The sequence below is a fragment of the Sinocyclocheilus anshuiensis genome, unplaced genomic scaffold (assembly GCF_001515605.1).
Source record: "Sinocyclocheilus anshuiensis isolate Anshui unplaced genomic scaffold, SAMN03320099.WGS_v1.1 scaffold506, whole genome shotgun sequence".
In the NCBI taxonomy this organism is placed as follows: domain Eukaryota; kingdom Metazoa; phylum Chordata; class Actinopteri; order Cypriniformes; family Cyprinidae; genus Sinocyclocheilus; species Sinocyclocheilus anshuiensis.
In genome coordinates, this window is record NW_015544144.1 from 290370 (window position 1) to 305981 (window position 15612).

Below are 15612 nucleotides of genomic sequence, written 5' to 3' on the forward strand. Positions count from 1 at the left end.
ACGGTCATATTTAGCAGATTAGAGCTGGGAGATAATATACAGTAGTTTACAATTTGCAAAAATACAAGCAGTTGAGATATGCTACATAATATTAGTATATATTCCCCAACACTATGTATGCAAATAAATTTGGACATACTTATATAATGTACCGTAGTTCATTTGCATATGTGCAATAGGTTTCATTCTTGTAAAATTATCTTAAATTTAACTGAGTCTCTTGTCCATGCCATATCCATGTTGGCACTGCATGAGCTGGGACTCGAACACGGGAAGCCCGAGGAGCTACTGCACCATATGTCTGCAATCAAGGTTATGACTCTGCTAGACAACCATGTTCTTAGCAGAATTACAAGTCTAGAATGTGACAGAATTTTAATGTATAACAATTTTGTAAATAATAATAATGAAGGCCACTAACACCAAGCAATAAGCACATATCCCTTCTCTACAGTATCTTCACATATACCATTGCTACTGCGTCTTTTTTAAAGAGATAGTTCACCCAAAATTTACTCACCCTTACATTGTTCCATACCTGTATGGGTGCAGTTCCTTCTGAACACAAAAGAAGATATTCTGAAGAATGTTGGTTACAAAATAGTTGGCGGTAGACATTGACTTTTTTTTCCATTTCAACTGATATTTATTTTAAATATCTTTTTCTTTGCTTAACTTAAGGGTGGGTAAACTATATAATTTTGGGGTGAACTATCCCTTTAAATTTATAATTATTTCCTATTGCTGTAATCTGTATCACATTCATGTTTAATAATGGCATCAGCAACTATAACTATTGGTAATATTTTAGAATAGTTATGCTATCTACAACAGTAGTTTAACAAGGCAAAAAACTGTTGTTAGGCAAACAATGCCTGTACAGTAGCTACAGTATTTGACTACAAATAGCTGTTCAGCTAATGGCTAAATCCTGTGGCCTAGATGATGTCAGCCGAACAAAAACTTCTTTGAGACTTTAAGTTATTTCATTTTCATTTATGATTACAAAGAATCTTTTTCCCCCCTGTGAACTGATAAATTGCTTTCAATAAGACCACAAACATGTATTAAGAAAGTAAATAGGTTTCATAAGACTTTATGCTGACTTCAGAACAGAAGATTAGGCAATGATAAGGAACTGCTGCATCAAACACTCAATTGTCAATTTCATTTAATCCATTCAAGAATCTCGGGAAGTAATTCACACTTAAGACAGAAGACAGGGAAGAAAAATCGAATGGAGCACGACTGTTAATCTTGCACTAAGATGAATGAATAAGAGAACTGCTTAAAAGAGATTCTCTATCTGTGATGAAGCATTCGAAAAAACAAGAGTTGAGCAAGCTAGTGGACAATATCCTGTGTGTGTACTGTACACTGCATGAGCCATTGCTTGAAATTAGCTGAGTCACAAGCTGAAAGCTTGTATGGCATCGGGTAAATTGTCCTATAAATAGATCCCTGAAGCTTTTAATTAGTGAGTATCAAGACCTGATCCATTGAGGTGAGTCAAAGTCATTTCTCAGACAGTTTAATGGCTGTAAGATGCTTCCTGTACACATCTGTGAAGAACCACAGGTGGTACTGTAATTCATCCTGTTCCTCTCTCTGCAGATTGATATAGCATCGTCTGAATTCGCTTCGTTCCTCCTTGACTCTCTCCAAGGCCGTGGCTGTGAAACCGGAGGCAGGATTTGTGCCCGTCATGTCGGACAATCTACAGCTCTCAAAACGATGTGACATATTTTTCCAGAAGAGTACAGTAAGAAGAGCATGTGTCTGTGCATTGGTGTATATAATCTACTAAGTGCCAGAGGGGATGAGTGTGTAAAACAGTAAAGGTCACTAAATTAGAAGTGTTTTAAGCTTTAAACATGGCAGCCCACGAGTGTTTTTGTACCGTATCATTACAGAGTGTGACAGGAAGCTAGCATTACAGCTTTAATTCAGTGTGCACATGTGTGCCTATGGTCACGCAGCTCAGCTGGCTTGTCAGTGCGCATGCACACCGCTGCGGCTGCTTTACTGGCCATTTGTCAGTTTCACGGTCAGTGAACGTCACGGCCCTCCTGGGTAGGTAGGTCCCCCTGGGCTTTCCCCCCAGCTTTGCGCTATGTCTCAGGCTCACCAAGGTTCTGCGCCTCTCATCTCCTCAGTAACATATTGACCCAACGATCCTTAGCACATTACCTGTTCCTGAGGCAGTTCTGCCACAGCCTACGGCAGGGATTTGCTTTCAAAAGTCTCTACCATGGGCATACAGACATATAAGCCAGATTCATAATACTCTTTGGTTCAACTGCCTGAATTGAGAAAATGTACCTTCCATAAATATTTAATACGGACTATAAAACTGTACTTTTGTATTATTTGATTACACAAAAATGATAATGTAACAATCTACTTGTTACAAAACAGGTTGTGTGACTTTCTTTTCTTTTCTTTTTTTTTACATTTGTAAAAGCATTTTTTTTTTGCTAACCTAATTAAATGTATGTATCTAATGTCAAATTCGTAAATGTAAATTTATAAATTAGTTAAAATTCTTACTCAAATCACCATTTATCAGTCAAATTAAATCAGCATTAACAAGTCATCTTTACATTGCACAGATGGAAAACAAGCTTTGAAATGACATTAAGGTATATTTACACCAACTGCTTAATGCAGCTCAGAGGTGGCATGAATGCATTTACAGTGCAATAACAATTGCATAATGTTGTGAGATTAATGCTTTAAAAATGTTGAATATAGAAATGTGGGATGATTTAAAAAAAAAATGCTACTTTAAATATGAAATTAAATCCACCAGTAGATGGCAGCAAGTGAGTTTTTCAGTGAACCATTAATCAATTTGTTCATAATGGCTGATTCATTCAGGAATGAAGCAAGTGACTGTCTTTATGAATGGATAATTGAATCACCGACTCACCTGATTCCTTAACACATAAACGCAGATTCAGTCATTAACGAAACACTGCTCTGTGGTTTTCTCTGAGATGAATAACGGTTCTGCTCTTGCTTTGTTTGGAACTATTTTCATTGGTGAAATAGAGCAAAACAAGACAATTTTGTTTCTAAAATGTAAGAAATAAAATTAATCGTATAACATTAATATCACATTGGCAATCGTGCAGATATTCAGAGGAAACAGTACTCTTGCTTGTGTGATATTGTTTAACAAGATCATATATTATAAATATTTGTCCCTATATCTTTAATTTTGGGGACATTTTTGCCCCAAGCTCTGTTAATTCCTGACCCTGCTTCTGATAATCCAAATTTAAATTGTCAGGCAGCAGAGAAACAGCTCATGTTAACATGGTATTGAGTACTGAGGTGTATAGATATACTGAGTAACGATTGGGATTGTCAATGAATTTTTTTAATGTAAATAATTATTTGCTCATTAATCTAATGCCTATCATTTCGCTTAAGAAGACATTGATTCATCAACTGGGGTCATATGGATTACCGTCGTGTTCACTCTGTGTAGGGTACACTTGCATTAAATGCAGAGAGATGATTTTTTTTTTCTATAACTCTTCTTTTATCTTTATCAGAAGAAGTACTGTAAAGTCATATACTTATTGGATGATATGAGGGTGTAAAGGACGGAGGATCCCTTTAAGATAGAGTATTTTGACCTGTGCCGTTGCATTTTGTTTTGTTTTCTCCCTTTAACCAAATCTTTGTATGTCTGTCTGTCTGACAAAGCATTTTATGCAATTTATTTTCCTATGCAATTACAAGAATCTCCTTACTTCTGAGTAAAAGTTTCACTGAATATCTGTATTTTCACTTAAGTAAAATTTTTCAGTACTTTTTACATCCCTGACTTCGACAGATTATTCAAAATGCTTTTGGTCATTCATTCTAGTGAAGAGAAGAAACATTTTTGATGCACTTTCTCAACAGTTATTTAATGTTTTTTTTAATGTGGTCAAGTGTGATCTGATCATGATTGCTTTATAGAAAATGCCAGATGTAAATGCCAGATGATATTTTGGGCCTAGATATGGCTTAGGTCCAAGTATGCTACGGCTTGGGTGAATGTATTGTTTTGCAGTTTTGCTGTCCAACAGACCAGTAACTCAGCCAAACCAAATTTTTATTGGCATTGGGCACTTGCCACTTTACAAGGTTTCACACACAGTTCCTTTTATCCCCTATTAAATTTGTGTCTCTCAATTTAATCTTAAAACCATAAGTATTGAATACTCTCACCTGTTTAACTCTGAATCAAAGAGGATGCTGGTTGTAAAAGTCGCACTGCAGCTAGAACACAGCTGTCTCTCCTCTAGCTACATTCCTGTGAGCTGATCTGGGCAAGGTGAGAGGTCCCTAAAGCCTGTAAGGACGAGTGAAACCATCTGTCCATCCTACACCTCTAGCTAACTGCACCCCAGGGCTGGAGATGTGAGCTGTCTGAAAAAGGCCAAAAGCTGGTGAACTGTGTAAAAGTGCAGGTGGGCTCTGTCAGGATTTATAAGATATGTGTAATTTGTGTAATGGCATTTTGCTGGAAATTTGTAGTAGAAATCTAGTAAAACACTTCAGATTATTGTATTTTATTATTTTATCTTTCACCATGAAACATTTTTTTTATAAAAGTTTTGTTTTGCTTTTATTGTTAATGTTTCTTTACTAAGTTTGACATGTTGAAAGCACTAGAAACCACTGGAATATTACACAATATTACCGAATGTTACAGAAACATCTAGAATGTTCCCATCATCGCAAAAGCAAAATATCTTAAAAAACATGCAAAATTAGTATAAAAACTTATCTGTACTAAACCAATGTTTCAATCTAAGATTTATCTCACCTAAATATTTCCCAAATTATTGATGGTGTGTGAAAATAAATAGTACAATAAAAATTACAGAAGAACCATAAAAATCAAATTGAAAAAATTTTTGTTACATTGTGTAATTCATGTTACTATTTTCTGTTTTCATATTTAATTTGAAACAACTGAAAGCCCTGGATGCTGGATAAAGTCTGTGAGTCTTACAGTCTCATTTTTATTTAAATTGAATTAAATATGGCTTCTACCTTAAAGTCCATACCAAATGTCAAGCCTAGCTCACCAGGGGTGAGGTATTCTTTTACAGGTAATTTTCAATGTGAAAAGTGGAACCAAAATGGAGAGCGATGGAGCTTTTTCCTCATTTAAAGAGATGATCTAAAGGCTTGCTTATTCCTTGTGCTTTGGTGCTGCTTGGGTTCATGATAAATGAGCAGACAAAACTGTTTTACATTTGCAAGATCTATCATATCTGAAATCCACTAGCATAATATAGTTTGACGCAGTGAGCTGTACAGGAACAGACAAAAAATAAATAAAACAATTCAGCTAAGCTAAGCTCCCACAAGACGGAGCAGACCATGCGCTGAGTACCACAGTTTGCAGCACTGACAGGCTTGCTCAGTCATGGCATTAACACTTTTTCTGTCTTGTTCTTCATAAACTTCAGCAGGATCCTTGCACCTTTAACAGTTTAAAGATAATGAAAATTCTGTTATCATTTACTCACCCTCAGTTACTCCAAACCTGTATGGATTTCTTTATTCTGCTGAGCACAAAAACAAATTGTAGAATGCGCATAAACGAACGGTTGATGGTCACCACTGACTTTTTTTTTTTAAAATCCATACTATGGAAGTCAATGAGGACCATCAACTGTTCAGTTACCCATATTATTCAAAATATCTGTGGTGGTGGGGGGTCAGAAGACAGAAACTCTTACAAGTTTGGAACATGTGTGCCGTACATGTCCTGAAAATTGAAGTGAAACATGCATTTGCATATAAAAAAAAGCCTTTGTCATTGACATTAATAAATGAATATTCAGGCAAATTCTGATATCTCCTTTTCCCCAAGTCAGCAACAGATCAGACAAAATATAAAGAATATTTAAAATGTTTATATATATATATATATATATATATATTTGATTTTTGCACATTTTGAAGAAGAAGTGAAATGTCCAGTGACTTATGAAACCGATGGACGTGACTGTGGCAACATTTTATTGTTATTATTATTTGGTTCATGCACATATCACGGCAGATTGTAAATAAAATATCTGGTGAGTGGAACTAAAATGTGGGTTCAAAATAAAAAATACAAATAAAAAAAAAACCTGTGCGGCAATGCAATTTTAACTTGCTTCTACAAGGATTTGAGCTCTTTTGTTGAATGTCGTGCGTTTTGTTTTACTCCACTCCTACCCGTGCAAGTAAAACACTGTACCAGACGAGCTACCAATCAATTTTAATACATCAGAGAGGTCAAATATATGGATCTGGCTATGTGATGCAAATGAAAAATATATTAGTTGACAAACCATGCACTATGGTATAAGTGTTTTGAAGTCATAACACAGTCTTGTCAAATGATCAGTGTGAACTATGTAATGATTATTAACATTCTCTGTAATCATAATTTGGTTGTAGGTCTGCTACCATTAGCATTACTGTCCAAACCAGAGCGACACAGCATCCTTTCTTCAGCCAATGCTGTGAGTTCTGTTTGTCTGACCAAAGCCATGTGGAGGAAAATAAACGTGATTTTATTGAAAATGATTATTTTATTTTTGTAATTCCATTTTGGTGCCACTAGCAACGCTGAAATTACATCACCTACACCTTTGCTCTAAACCACTCGATGAGGAGCTCCATGCTTTTCTGTCTGCCTTTGAATCTTCCATGATGTCCGTCTATCAATATTCTTGTAGTCATTAGAGGTTTACTGTTGTCCAGCTATGCTCTTCATCAAAACAACATCAACAATGACCTCTAGCCTGGTCTCTATCCTGAGAACTATACACCACTGATGAGAAGTGAAAAGTGTTCTTGACGTGTGACAAATCTACTGTCAGGACAGCACAGAATCGTCCGTTACACTTATCATCATTTTCCCCAGACGTGGAAGTTGATCAATGAAGGTTTACAGAAGCTGAGACAAGATTCCCAATGCACTGGTTCTGCTTTACTTAATGATGACAGTTTCTAGATGGAGGACTTTGATGCTTGCTCTCGCCAACCAGTCTGGAGTCACAGAATAGTCGTATGGGAAAAAAACGGTGAGCAAGGATCATTAAATTTCGGAGACAGGGAAGAGGAAAACTAAGATACGAAGTTGAAGTGTTCCAAACAAAGAGAAAAAAAAAAGAACCTCGGTCATGTGTACTGTATTGCTTTTGGATATGTTTAGTCACTTTATGTAAATCTTATAAATCTTATCTTGATGACACAATAGTGATGGCATCAATAAACTGCCATAGTATAAAGAAATAAATACTGGGTCAATATTCATTAGAATGGAAAAAAAAGGAAAATAACTGAAAATACATAGATTTTATGCGTTTGTATGAAACGAGAGAGCGAGTCCGCGATACCAGGATGACAAAATTAAATAATTGTACACAGTTGAAATTGAATTGAGTTTTAATATTTTATTAGCTAACCAAGCGCAAAGCTTTCACCGTGAAACCTGTTCCTAGCAAGAGTACAGCGCCGACTTCAGTTACCCGGATGAGCCTATGGTTATCAGCTTTTTCCGGTTGTTATCGAGGGATAACATACTTCGGAATGTCGCGACTGACCAATCAGAATCAAGTATTCCACAGAGCCGTGTAATGAGTAATGTTATAGAATACTAGGCTCAAGGTTTCTTTATTAATACCCGAAGGTATATTTGTTGATCAGACAGGTAATTCAGCAATCCATACTTAAAACAATCCATAGAAACATCAACATACTATAAACATATACAAAAATATAAAAGTCATGACAATGTATCTTCACCCCCCCAATGAAAAAGCTCCGCTCTCGTTTGTCTCTCTTTTCGAGGAAAGACGGGTAGCCATCTGTTTCCCGCGATTCAGGTCCCGCCGCTGCTGAGGCACGGAGGAGAATGAGCTTGTGGGGATTGCAGGTGGATCTGGCCGATGAGTTTGAAGAGGGGTTTCCCTCTTGCGATCGTCAGCTGTGGACGAGAGTGAGCCGCTAGAGGATGATGTTATTTCATTAACATTGTCTGATCCAGGGGTCAATGCTCTGCTGGGTTCGGCCCAGCAAAAGCAGGAGATGTCTGAGGAGGGCAAAGAAGCTGAGGCTGAGCCTTCCCAATCCTCCTGCCCTGCGTATGATGAGCTTTTGAAAGTTATGGATCGCGCCACGGCGAGGCTTTACTTGCCGTGAAGCGGGCGAAGAAAGTGACGTCGCGAGGTCATCTCGATGGACGTTATTTTTTCTGCCTATAACCCTCCAGCTCAGGTGAGCCTTCCTTTCTTCCTTTTTCCATACAGAGATTGAGAAGGAATGGAAGAGGCCATTTTTTCCACACGCATCCATCGATTCCAGCATACGAGTTATGCCAACATCGAGGTGTCACGGCTCGCACTCCTCCCCCACCCGCGGGTAGGGGTAGGAAGAATCACAGGTCAAAGGAAGGTAGGTGAAAGACCTAAGGGATGTGATCCAGACAGGGCGTCAGCGCTTTTGTTCGGATCAGAGTGATACCTCAGTATCTACTCATTTCCTTCGGGGGTCTTACATCTGCCCTTATCTTCACCTTCCTAATTCAGTGCTCCCCTCACCTTAGAGGGTTGTATTTGAGCTTGCCTCACCCGTTTGCCCCAGTACTTCCGGGTATCTGTGAGCAGATGCTTGGAAAACTTTAAATCCATACTATCGTAAGTGCACACGTTAAGCTTTGCGCACTTTCTAAAAATCCACATAAGTGGTAAGTGTGCACGTAATGCTTTGCGCACTTTTCTGGAATCCTGTAAAGTAAGGGTTACACGTTATTAACCTCGTTCCCTTTCTTTGAGTTAGTTTAGACCCCGGTACCTTGGGCTCCTCTCATCTAGTGTGTCTCTTTCGACACACTCTGGAAGCATCGCTCCCCTCACCATTGAGAGTTATTGTGAGCATGGTCCTTTCTTTCGAGCGTTTAATTCTCTATGAGCAGTTGGATTCCTCGCTCCACGGGCTGTTCTCATGGTAGTGTTGAGCAGTGCTCCCCTTTTATCAAAGGGTTACCTGGAATGAGCACACTATTCCTCTGAATTCGGAGTTCTCCTCTCATGAGAAGTTGAGTTCTCTGTTTTCCAGAGCACCTGGAACCAGCAGCATCAGGTGAATTAGGCCCTTCCTCTGCCTCTCTAATGCACTGAGTGTTTGGCTAGCTTGCAGTAAACAAATAAAGCTGTATGTTTGAGTGCTGGGAGACGGACTATCAGAGCTGACAGATGACACCAAATAGCTTACACAAGAAAATAAAAACAGTTTCTTTATACCTCATTATGCTCTCAAGGTTGAATGTGAACAGTGCCTTGGCAAGTGTTATCTCCAGGCTGTCTGTCTTTCGTGGCATGATTATAGACTGATGTCTGACTCATTCGAAGAGAAAAAAGTTCTCTGTTTCAACACTTCAACAGGTAGAACTCACAGCACCCATCAAATGAGAACACACTGAGAGTTTATGAACCTGACCGCCACAGTTTGTCCGAATACAAGATGCCACATTAGAGCCAAAGTGACTTTTAAGAAACTGACACCTGGGTGCTACATTATGCTAATCATGAGTTTAGTTTGGATTTGGTCATGTCACTTCTCTTGACAACCACAAAATATATGCCCCTCCCCAAACCCTGTGGGATTTCAAAGTGGTTTTGTATGAAATGACAAAGATACAGTCATTACATAATGACCGCAAGTCATAAACGTCACTAAACCCTATTTTCATTTCAGCTCTCCTAAAAATTTGGGTTTAACTGTCAACAGTTAAAAATCTGTGATTATGTGATGCCTCTTTACATATGCCTTACCTGATGTTAATTTTTTTAAGTATCATCCTTTCATCTAGTTAGTGTCAGATCATGTCATTGGTAATATAGGGCAGCAATGTTTCTCATGGAGAGACGCTGTCACAGATCTTTCATAAACGATGCACTGTTCTATTTGACAAACTGATGCATTTTTCATTTATTTTAAAAATTCAAGCAAGATTCAAGCACCCAATCTCTTGCACTCGGACATTTTTTCAGCTTATGCCACTTTCATGTTCCAGGGGTTGATTTTTTTAGTAAAACTGATAGATCACTTCAAAACTGACTTAAAAATGTCAAAAGCATTTTATTTTGTTTTATTTTTATTGTTTTGTTTTGTGTGTTCGTTTGTTTTCTCTTGTCACAAAGCCAGAATTTTAATCTTGAAATCTGGCAATCCAAGTATCAGTATTACAGTTCCCCTTCAGGAACTCGAGCTGCATCGAGATCGCTTTGGGAACGTCCCTGCGTGACCGCGTTCTGAAGCACGTGTAAAATCAGTCCAATGGAGCAGCGAGACGTCACGAGCGGGGTGACGTGAGCGCCAGGAAGTATAAAAGCGCATCCGGCAGAGCGCAAGTTAGCTTCTGCTCTTCAGTAGCGCTCTGTGTATGTATCAGTCTATTTACTGTTGTCTGTCAGTCCACAAGCATTCAAAAGAATATATCAAAGTCTAAACTAATATCTATGGCGAGCAAACGGCATTACAGATGTTGTGTCCAGGCTCGCAATCCCGCTGGCAGCGGTTCCGCTGTTGCAGAGGCACGGCGTAGACTGTTGTCGTGGGGATCGATGGTGGATTTAGCGGAGGGATCCGAGACGGGCTCGTCCTTTTCTCGGTCCTCACCCGCTAGATCCGCGGGTCTCTCTCTCAGTGTTAGGAAGCCCGCGCTGCGGTTTCTTCCCACCCCCCCAGAGAGAGCAAGCCAGACGCTTCATCTATCTTCCTCTTAATCTGTCGCTTTCTGTTTATCGGATTTAGCAATTTATGCGTTAAACGGTCATGAGGTCCGAACGAGTCTGTCGCTGGAAAATTTCCAGATACCATGTTCTTTGTTCTGTTGTTTATTAGCTGGTTTATTTATGCTGAAGCATAAATAAACGTTACACTGCACATCTGGTCTCTTGCATGAGTTTTACGACCGCAGCTGGCTGCATAGGGTGCTTCTCAGTTTGTCTCAATGGAATGTGATTGTTTCATGTGTGACTCAATAGTGTAAGTGGGTCCGTTTGCAGACAGAGATCCTACACATGTCAAGGCTGTAATGAAGAGCTTTTAGATGTGACCCCTGCATCTCTAATGTTCAGAAGAACTGCTGTGCGGCCTCGGGGAACCATGGTTACATACGTAACCTAGAGACGTTTTTCTCAGTTGCTTTGGTACATTTCTTGAATCATTATTAATATTTGCAAACCAGTATGTGCATTTATCTAAACAATTCATACAAACGGCACCACACAATGGATTACCTGCAAAAGCCTGTAACTTGCTCAAAATCCTTAGTTCATCACTCAAACGTATTTTTGTTAATGAACATATCAGTGCCATCAGAATGACAAGTCCTTGTGTCATTGATCACAAACAAAATGCTTAGCCCTGTTGTCAATGTAACAGTGTACTCTTACAGTATTTCCTGATGTAATCTATGGCCAGTGTTGGGGAGTAACTAGTTACATGTAACAGAATTATGTAATTTAATTACAAAATAAATGTAACTGTAATCTGCTACAGTTACTGAGAAAAATGTGTAATGAAATTACAGTTACATAGGAAAATGTTAACAATTACAAATAGGGTTCCATCGAAATATTTATTTGAAAAACCTAGGATATGTTGAATAATATTAATTTTCTGCTTTGCCTGTTTTTGATATGCACGATTCCTGCTACCATTTAAAGGCTGTTTAGTAAAGCAATGCTATTCATGCCAAGTGATAAAAATGCGTTCCAGTGCTGGAAAAAAAAAAAAAAAATCATCCAGAAATCAGAAAAGGGCGCAAATATAACAGTGCAAAATATGTTTGCCAGGCAACTATTAAAATGCTATCAACATTTTAATGTCGAACCTCAGGATGCACCTGCAGGTATGTAACAGGTATGTAACTAACAGTTAACTGTAAGCAGTTTTGAGGTGGCTGTGCTTTAAAATAAAATTATGATAATCTTAAATCAAGTCATGAAGAATTTTCAAAGTCTGACAGTAATCAGCATTGAGTACTACTGTGAGGTTAAGCCTGCCGTGTTTAAATGTTTGAAAATTATTAACAGATAAAAACATTTGTTAGAAATTTAGAAAAGTAATCAGAACGTAATCAAATGTAATAAGTTACATTACTTTAATACATTACACTACTTATTACATTTTAAATTGTGTAAAGAGCACACTGGTAGAGCATTGCGTTAGCAGCGCAAAAGGCCGTGGGTTCAATTCCCAGGGAACACATATACTGGCAAAAAATGTATAGCCTGAATGCACTGTAAGTCGCTTTGGATAAAAGCGTTTGCTAAATGCATAAATTACTATTATTATTACTGTATCTGGGATATATAGACTGTATATATATGTATGTGTGTGTGTATCTGTATAAAGTATATTTACTTAATGAATGATGTAAGTGAACAACTGTAATATAAAGCATTACAGTACTGTAATATGTAGCATTACAGTAAGTATACATAATTACAGTACAGTGCACATTATTTGATTACATTGCATACCTCTACTGTCAACAAATGTTTGAATGATTGAGGACACGGTTGTTGGACTTCCATTATTCGGCTGCATCTTTCAAACTGCCTCAGCAATTGTGAGGTCATGATTGAGAACAAGGTCCACAATAGTGGCTCTTTTTTCATCAGAAACATGGCGACATCCTTGGCCGCTTCTACTTCTTTGTCTGCCTCCCTACCCTTTTAGAGAACTGGTTGATTACTGGTTGATCTAACGTCTTACATTCCCCATCATTAGTAAAATGCAAGATTCACCTGCACAATTCATCAATTCAGAACGCATTTACAAAAAAGTCTAATAGAAATGTATAGAAAATATGCTTGACAGATTATGACAATTAGCTCAACTCAGCTATTTTGCATTAAATGACTTAAGCAATGAACTAATCCCTTGATGTGTTGAGGGGTAAGACTATTCAACAGAGAACACATCTAATATCTTTTGATCAATATGATATAAGCTGAAAAAATGTCATCTTAAACAATAAACAAGCAGTGTTGTAATACTCGAGTCTGGATAAGACCGAACTCAGACTCAAGTCCATGTTTGAGACCATATTTTCAGGACCACTTGGACTTAGCCAGGACTCTGACTCAAATAAGCTGGTCTCTACTATGGTCTTGGACTCGGACTTGAGACAGACTTGAGTACTACCGTACTGCTTGTTTATCAAAAAGTCAACCATGTCAGTGTAAATCATTCTTGAGATATGCGTGTTTTTCCTGAATTAAATTGTTTTTTTACTTCCACCCAAGTGAAATTTCAGACTGCTGAAAAAATGTGGTGGAGCGATTGTGTCATGCCACGGGAGAAAATGAGCAATGGAGACAACATAAATGAGTTCGCTTATGCACTTTTCCTCACACCAATTCTTCAAAAGAAAGTGGTAAAAAGGGTCAGAACACTTAACTCATATTTCACTGTAATTTGGAGAACGCACACCTGAGTTAAAACTGTGTAAAAAATGTCTTGTCTTCTCTTCCCTGACAACAACAATCTGTGTTCTGCACTGTGAACCACACTTTCAGTAAACAGAAAAATAAAATCCAGTGAGCCAGTGTTTTTTTTTTGCATCAATATTATAAAGAATGGTGATATGATAAGATAAATTACAGAGACCTTGTGAAAAGGTTTTTTTGGTGCTGATAAAAACAGATGAGTGAAGTGTTCATCTGCAGGCTGTGACCTCTGTCAAAACAACAACAACAAACAAACAAACAAACAAAGCTAAATGGCACTTGTGAGCAGAATATTTTTACTGTACATCATTCCCAATCAGATTCCAGCTTAAAACATTTTTTTAAGAGTCTGCCATTTTATTTTAAAACATGGTAAAACGTAAGTTTTGCCACAAAATGCTAATAAATGCAAGACATAATTGGAGATGTGGTGGAAATGACACATTATAATTTTATAATTTTTCACATTATGAAAAATCTGAAAAAAAAAAAAAAAACCTGACAATGAGAAAAAGTACAACACAAATGTATATAAAATAATAAAATATACCAATGTAACAACTTTTTTTTTTAAATGAGAAACACATGACATTTTAAAAGTGGCGTTTTCAAACTCTGGTTCCTAATGTGAAGGCTGAGGGTTGGCCTCACAAACAAGCACTCTGTAGTTATAATACTGCACGGTAATTAGCACAAACCAATCTTAGTAATTGCCATTATTAGATGTGACTGGTGGGAATGCTTTTGTATTAGGTTGCCACACAACAAACAATTAATTTCCCTTTACGATGAGAAATTTTTCATTATCTCATGCTAGCATTCAACTGAAGAGGTGGCACTGGCGAGAGAACGGTAATCACTCAGTAGCGCTCCGTTGCTCAAGGTTCCAGAGGGGAGTGGCGGACGTGTGGGGGAACAGATCAAGGCCATCGGGGTCCAGGGCTGTTGGGAGCATTTTGTTTATCTGTGTAAGAAGCCTGTTGCTTGGAAACCTGGGAAAGAGGTTTATTTTTAGTCCACTCAAAGCATATGAATGGTTTTTGCAGTGGGGGTCTGTTAAAAAAAAACAACAAAAAAACAAGAAATAAGAAAATATCAGCATCCGGAGCCAATCTTGCTTTCAGCAGCTCCCTACAAAGCTGCAAGTGTGTATAGAGGGCTCTTAAAATGAAATGTACAATAAATAAATCCATGAGTTGTTCGTTTCCAACCCATGATTTTTTTTAACATTTTTTTTTTTCAATTATTACATTTTGGCATATAACTAATGGTATATGTGAAGAATTCACATACAGAGACTTCAAATTGTGCATATTGTTGAGGAGAGGTGCGTTTTTTTTTAAGACCAATTGGACTTGAAAACAGGAAAAATCAAATATGTTTACAAAGAAGAAGGGAGTCATAGATAGAAACCAGAACATCATAGAGACTTGGGGCCTTTAAGCAACCATCCTGGACACACAGTTGTAAACTAAACTAAGATTACTGGAGAATATTTTAAAGGAAAATACCATTTCGGTCATTGTACTTCTCATGTCGGACAACATCTCCAGGACGCTAAGCACCATATGACTAGTAAGTCAAATCTCAAATAACTGCCCTGATGACTTGTGTTCTACCCGCTTAAATGATAGAAGTACTTGTGCTGTCCAATCTATAAAGACTGTGTCTGTTCCCCGAATAGTGAGGTCAAAATATAAATTGAATACAGGATCTAGAAAAAATCTGATCGTGATTAAACCAGAAAAATGTAAAATAAATGAACAAAAACAATTTTTAAAGTTTGGGCTCCTAAACATTAGATCACTCTCACCCAAAGCAGTTATTGTAAATGAAATTATCACAGATAATCGTTTTGATGTACTCTGCTTGACTGAAACCTGGCTAAAACCTAATGATTATATTGGTCTAAATGAGTCTACTCCACCAAGCTACTGTTATAAGCATGAGCCCCGTCAGACTGGTCGTGGCGGCGGTGTTGCAACAATATATAATGATATTCTCAATGTTACTCAGAAGACAGCATACAGGTTTAACTCATTTGAAATACTAATGCTTAATGTTACACTGTCAGATATGC

At 37.7% G+C, this 15612-nt stretch overlaps 1 protein-coding gene across 1 annotated transcript in view; it reads right to left on the bottom strand.

Annotated features, from left to right (window-relative positions):
• Positions 1–15612, bottom strand: part of LOC107695105 (gamma-aminobutyric acid receptor subunit alpha-3-like) — a 197728-nt gene that overhangs the window by 58214 nt on the left and 123902 nt on the right. The window lies entirely within an intron of this gene.